The following is a 6496-nucleotide window of genomic DNA, read 5'->3' as shown; positions in this document are numbered from 1 at the left end:
GCTTGTTTCCTGTGTGAGACCTGTGTTGATAAGTCCTGGCACCAGGCTTCATGTTTCTTTTTCGTGTCCAAGCTACACAGAACCGTCATGTACCTTATTGTTCTTGATGTGGTTTAATCTGTTTCTCATGCCCTGATAACAAACGCTGCCAGGCCCGGTTCTGGCTCGTTGCCTTCTTGGCGCTCTACTCATCAGTGTGTTTATCTCCAGTTCTTTGTTTGCGTTGATGCCTCGTACCTGCAGCTGAGAGTTCGGTGGATGAACTGGGCCAGAATGCCACGTGTTCTGTAAAACCCGTCCTGACAGCAGCAGAGCATCAGGAATAACAATGTTTGAAATGTACAGATCAGCAACATCCTGTCGCTTCGCTACACATGAGCAGAACCAGGTCAGGTGTTCTGGTTCTGCCTTCTCTGCCTCTCTGTCCTCTCTCTTTATTAGATTCATTGGTGACTGGGTTAAATGTGGAGCTGTTCGTGCTCCTGGAGCTGGTGATGGATACTTGGGAAGCTGCACTAATCTGCTTCGCCCACAGCAACACGTCCCAGTTCGCAATTTGTCTTTGTGAGGAATTTATCTCAGCCCCATCTGTCTTCTGTTTAAAATAGTATGAGCCAAGAACTGTAATTACAAAGCAGCACAAATCTCTGCTGCCTCGAAAGCTCAGCCCGAGAAGCAACAGGTTTGATGGGGTCCACTGAGGACCCCATGTCCCTCAGAGCCCCCTGGGCCTCAGTGGACCCCATGGACTCAGTGGACCGCAAAGCCCCCTGGGCCTCAGTAGACCCCAAAGCCCCCTGGGCCTCAGTGGACCCCATGTCCCCCTGGGCCTCAGTGGGCCCCATGGACTCAGTGGACCCCAAAGCCCCCTGGGCCTCAGTGGACCCCATGTGCCCCAAAGCCCCCTGGGCCTCAGTGGACCCCATGGACTCAGTGGACCCCATGTCCCCCTGGGCCTCAGTGGACCCCATGGACTCAGTGGACCCCAAAGCCCCCTGGGCCTCAGTGGACCCTATGTCCCCCTGGGCCTCAGTGGGCCCCATGGACTCAGTGGACCCCAAAGCTCCCTGGGCCTCAGTGGACCCCATGTCCCCCTGGGCCTCAGTGGACCCAATGGACTCAGTGGACCCCAAAGCCCCCTGGGCCTCAGTGGACCCTATGTCCCCCTGGGCCTCAGTGGGCCCCATGGACTCAGTGGACCCCAAAGCTCCCTGGGCCTCAGTGGACCCCATGAGCCCCAAAGCCCCCTGGGCCTCAGTGGACCCCATGGACTCAGTGGACCCCAAAGCCCCCTGGGCCTCAGTGGACCCCAAAGCCCCCTGGGCCTCAGTGGACCCCATGTGCCCCAAAGCCCCCTGGGCCTCAGTGGACCCCAAAGCCCCCTGGGCCTCAGTGGACCCCATGTGCCCCAAAGCCCTCTGGGCCTCAGTGGGCCCTATCGACTTAGTGGACCCCAAAGCCCCCTGGGCCACGTGTTCCCCAAAGCCCCCTTGGCCTCAGTGGACCCCAAAGCCCCCTGGGCCTCAGTGGACCCCATGGACTCAGTTGACCCTATGTCCCCCAAAGCCCCCTGGGCCTCAGTGGACCCCATGTCCCCCTAGGCCTCAGTGGACCCCATGGACTCAGTGGACCCCAAAGCCCCCTGGGCCACATGTCCACCAAAGCCCCCTGGGCCTCAGTGGGCCCCACGTCCCCCATGGACCCCACAGCCCCATGACCACCATGATTTTAGTGGCCCCCACAGCCCTATGTCCCCCACGGCCCCCGAGGGTCATGTGTTCAAGGGATGTGATGCTCTGGATGCACCAGTTTCTGTAAAGTGAAATGTCAGTGACGCCTGCTGCTCTGCCACAGACACAGGATCCGCCTTCAACACAGCCAGTCCTTCCTGTTGAAGCTCACTCTATTCCAGCTCTGAATTATTAACAGCCAATCACTCCATATATAATATTCTGAGGCAACGGTGAGAAAGACAGTAAATCTTCACTGCTTTAAATGAACTTGACGTACACTGAGGAGACCAACACTCCGCTCACAGTTGTCCTGCAGGCGTCTCCTCTGAGGTACAGCCACCACGGCCCAGGTCAGCGTCTGGACTTGGCTTAAGGGGTCTTAGTGAGGACAGGGTAATTAAAGGATTCCTCTGGACTCCCTGAGGAGATGGTCGAAGGTGGAGGAGGGGGTCAATTACAAACCAGAGAGAAAGGAGGCAAAACAGGAGAAGAGGGAGACAAGAGACAGGAAAAAATGAAAATCATATCAGATGAGATGACTTGAAAAGAGGGGGAGGAGGAGGTAGTGGAGGCAGGAGTCCTGATGGAGCGGTGGAGGCCGTGTGCTGCTCTGCTCTGAAACCTCTGGTCCATGTGGACGCTCAAGGTGAACGCGTCACTGATCAAACAGGATGAAGGAGCGGGAGGCAAACACTGTCCTTGGAGCGGCTTCGGACGTTATCACGCCATTCAATGGTCATTATCAGTGGTTATCAGCCCATACGTATGGGCCGGTAGGTGCCCATCTACCTGCTGGCAGCGGTGAATAGGTGCGGTAGATCGTTGTCAATGATTCGTAAGGTTGATCACGGCTCGGATGATTTAACCAGCAGAGTCAGTAGGGGCGCTGTTGAGCGGTTGTTGTTCCGACGGGAGGATCGAAGTTTTTGATTTTGATTTATTAGCAAGCATAACTTAGCAAGTAGCTAGCGGTATTGTGTTAGCTAACTGTAACCTGAACCCCCCACCCGTTATCCAGCCCTAACCCTAACCACAATAACCTCTAAAGCTGCTTAACATAGCAACTTAGCTAGCTGTTAGCTGTTCGCGAGGAGGCAGAGCAGGCACCTACTGGCCCGTACGAATGTGCTGATAAGTTCTGATCAGCCCATTCGTAATGGCTGATAACATCCGAAGCGGGTGGTCCTTGAGGGTCTGGGGCCCAGGGTAGAAGTAGATGGGGTTGTGTTGGCAGGAGGCGCTGATCCTGAGCATGGGGCTCCTCCCTCCTCCCTCTGCTCTAAGGATTGGGTTTTCTCTCCAACTGCATTCAAGCTGTTTCTAACAGAGGAAAGCAGATTGAGGGTTTCAGCTTATCATCATTACTTCTCCCACTTCACTGACCTGAACCCTGCTTTCTCTTCTTTATGTTAAATTATAAACTTTCAAACTGTCCTCAGTTTTCTGGAAGCAGCTCAAGGACATTTGAAGTGTTGATTACCACATTTTTGTATCAGATTGTCTCCTCGTCCCCAGAGACAACTCCTCCTCACACAGAGGAAGGAGGAGGACAGACTGACGTGCTTTAATAAAACCACTCAGACACGCGATGAGAAGCGAGGAGCTCATCTCCCACAGACCAACAGGAGCAGAGGAGCAGCCGCCAGGAGCTCGTTAAGACGAGAAGCTGAAATCGTCCACTTTAAACCACTCGTTGGTTACTTGACAGAGGAACGAGCTCTGAAGTTTCTGCTCGGCCACAGCTGATGCTCTGAGTCCGGCTCTGAGCCGCATCCTTCCGTCAGCTGTTTGCTCACTCACACCTGTCAGACGTGACCTTTGCCCCGTGCTGCAGTCTCAAACACCCTGATGTGAGCTGGTTGAGTTTGTTCTAATGAAGAGCACTGTGCTGTTGTAAAGTGATGGGTGAATGGAGGTTGTCACGGCAACGGGTCCGTGTGGGAAACAGAGTTAGATCAAAGCTGTGAGTAGTAAGATGTTTAATGCAGCATTTTATCTTTTTATCTGAGTATCGTCGAACCGCAGCTCCAGTCCAAAAGAACCAGGTGAGCACTTTGGTTTCTGTAGAACCTGAGCTGCTCTGTTGAATCACAGGTAACAGAATCGGAGCGGTCCTGACCCGAGTCCACGCCAAACGACAGATGAGAGGATGATTTTTGGTCTGAATAAGTCCGCGTGCACCGTTTCGTCCTCCAGGCGACTGGTCTGGATCGTGTGAAGGTGTGAGTCAGCCTGTTGCTCCCTGAAATAGCTTTTCCATATCGGTGGCCATCACTCACACGAGCTGGTGACCGTCGCTGCCTCCTCCACGCTGCGTCTCCCAGCAGCCTTTCATTCTGGACCTTTTCACATTCCTGTCATTTTGTTGGAGGGTTAAAATTAGCTCCGCACCCAGCGGCTCTTCAGTGAAAACGTATTCTGTCGCTGCAGCGCAGAGACACAGCGTGTGCGGAGCGTTTGGAATGAAAACGTCACAGGAGCCTGATTTAGGGAGCCGCGTTTACCCTCCTACAGAACCTGCTGATGACCGACCGGACCATGTCCTGCTGAAGGAAAAGTAACAAGTCAAACACTGGTTCATCCAGAAGATTGAGGCCACGAGGGTTTTTATTTATTTGTCAAACTAAAATGTCAAGAACAAAGTGATGACAATAAGTTTGGCATTTCACAATTGAAGTCGCTTTTGAAAAAGAATCAAACCACATCTGACATTTCAGCTTCACGCGTTTGGTCTCTGTAGCTTTACATTTGGCGAGATGCGTCCTGCTGGCACCACCCAGGAGGACGTTCAGCCTAACGTCTGAGAGGAGCTCAGGATGAAGGGCTGAGGCACAGAGCCACACTGAGCCCCGCTGTCAACACACGTTTTATTGGGTATTTTGAGTGTAGAGTTTATAACTCAACAGAACAAAGTGTGATTTCTGTCTAAATTTAGCCTCAGACAAAATACTTACTTTGCAACCGAATAAGCAGCAGCTGCAGAGTGCCCAGGGTTCTGGGCTCAAACTGGCTCCGTCGGTCATGAATCAGGACCGAATAGCAGAGACACGATCGGTACTGACCGACGTGGAGCCTGTAGAAACCAGGTCCAAGGAGTCCAGTGTAGCGGCACCACAGCCCCTCACCAGCGTGTTTGATGCTGCCGTGGTTACAGGCCGAGGTCCCGCCAGCCGTCAAAGAGGCTTCAGTGACCTTCACCAGAACCAGAACTATACATGTGATGTCAAACAGCTGCTTCATTTAGTAAAACCAAACACAACCTGTTGGTTTGTAAATGCTGGTGGAGCGGTGACGTCATCCCAGCAACAGACAGACTCCTTTGGAAGCAAGAACCCAGCGAGGCTGGTGCTGAGGTAATGCAGACGTCGCCATGACAACTCATTCCTGCACAAAGTGACGTGTATCTGCATAAGGTGTTTGTTTGTTTGTACCATCTCCAGTTGTGGTGCCAGCAGCCAGGCATCAGCACTGACCGTAGCGTGAGCCAAAAGTCATTCATAAACACATACACCCACGTACATACCTATGATCAGACGCCAGAGTCACAAGCCACGAGTCACTGAATACTTCATTGCTCCGTACTGCTTTATCTAAAACACGTTTTACTATTTCTGTGGTCCTTGTGGGCCTGGACTCTTCCTGTTGGCTGTTATAAAATTGAGTGTTGTAATGTAATGATGTTCAGGTTGTATCATTCACCAAGCGCTCTGGATGCAGCAGCTCTATCAGCCCGTTACCGTGGCGACCTGAAGCCCTTGCGTGCACAGGGATCTGGGTCTAAATCAAGGAGCTGCAGTAAAGGATTCAGTGGGGTCACATGACAAACAGCTGACACCAGCTCTATCTGGAGTCCTGACCTTTCCTGAAGGTCACACTGCAAACACAGACAGACAGAACCAACCCAAGTTCGTCCGCATGGTGACACTGATCTCACCTGATGCTCAGCCCAGCGCTGCTCAGTCTTCATCATCATCCTCACCTTCGCCTTTCTAATCGGCTGCTGAACCAAATGTCAGAGTCGTTGCTGCGAAGGGAAGAGTTAATGACATTAACAAAGGAAGCACAACGAAGGTAAAACGACCAATTAGGAAATGTCAGCAGAAGGTTATTACATTCAGCCTCTGTTAGCGCAGCTCACTGTGCGCTTGTGACCACACAAGATGTGTGGAACCGGCTCGTTAATGTGTCTGCTGAGGGGCAGAGGCTGACGACATTATGACAGGATGAATGATCTGCTCCGGCATCGTGCTGCTGACGAACCTACAGAGCTGCAGCCCCAACACGCACGTGGAACGGCTCAATGAATCTCAACACCTGGCTCTTTACGGGGTCACGGCACCGAGCAGGTAAACACATCCATCAGTGTGTCATCACATCCTCACAGCACAGACTCCTTACAAGGCAGGAGTGAAGTGAAGAAGTGAGCGGTGGGACGTGTGAGTCTGAGCCTCCAACCAGGAAGCGGACGATGCGAAGCGAAGCAGTTGGTGCTGGGTTTGAGATGAAACACACCAACGAGACCCAGCTGATTCCAGAGGACCCACTGTGAGTTTCCGTCCAGTGCAGGAAGCGATTCCAGCTCGTTTCATGGTTCCATCACGATCACTGCTTGCATGTGAAATCTTCAGCTGATCCGCCATTGTCCAGTGTCCATCATGGTCCCGGTCTGAACATCAACGTTTCTCCTCACACAGATTGAATGTAACTTTTTCCTTGTTGCTGGGGATTCTGGGTCCTGTGTCTTCGGAACCTTCCAGTGAGTC

Source organism: Betta splendens, chromosome 21, assembly GCF_900634795.4.
Source record: "Betta splendens chromosome 21, fBetSpl5.4, whole genome shotgun sequence".
Taxonomy (NCBI): Eukaryota; Metazoa; Chordata; class Actinopteri; order Anabantiformes; family Osphronemidae; genus Betta; species Betta splendens.
The sequence above is the reverse complement of the archived record's forward strand: the minus strand, read 5'-3'. Positions refer to the sequence as shown.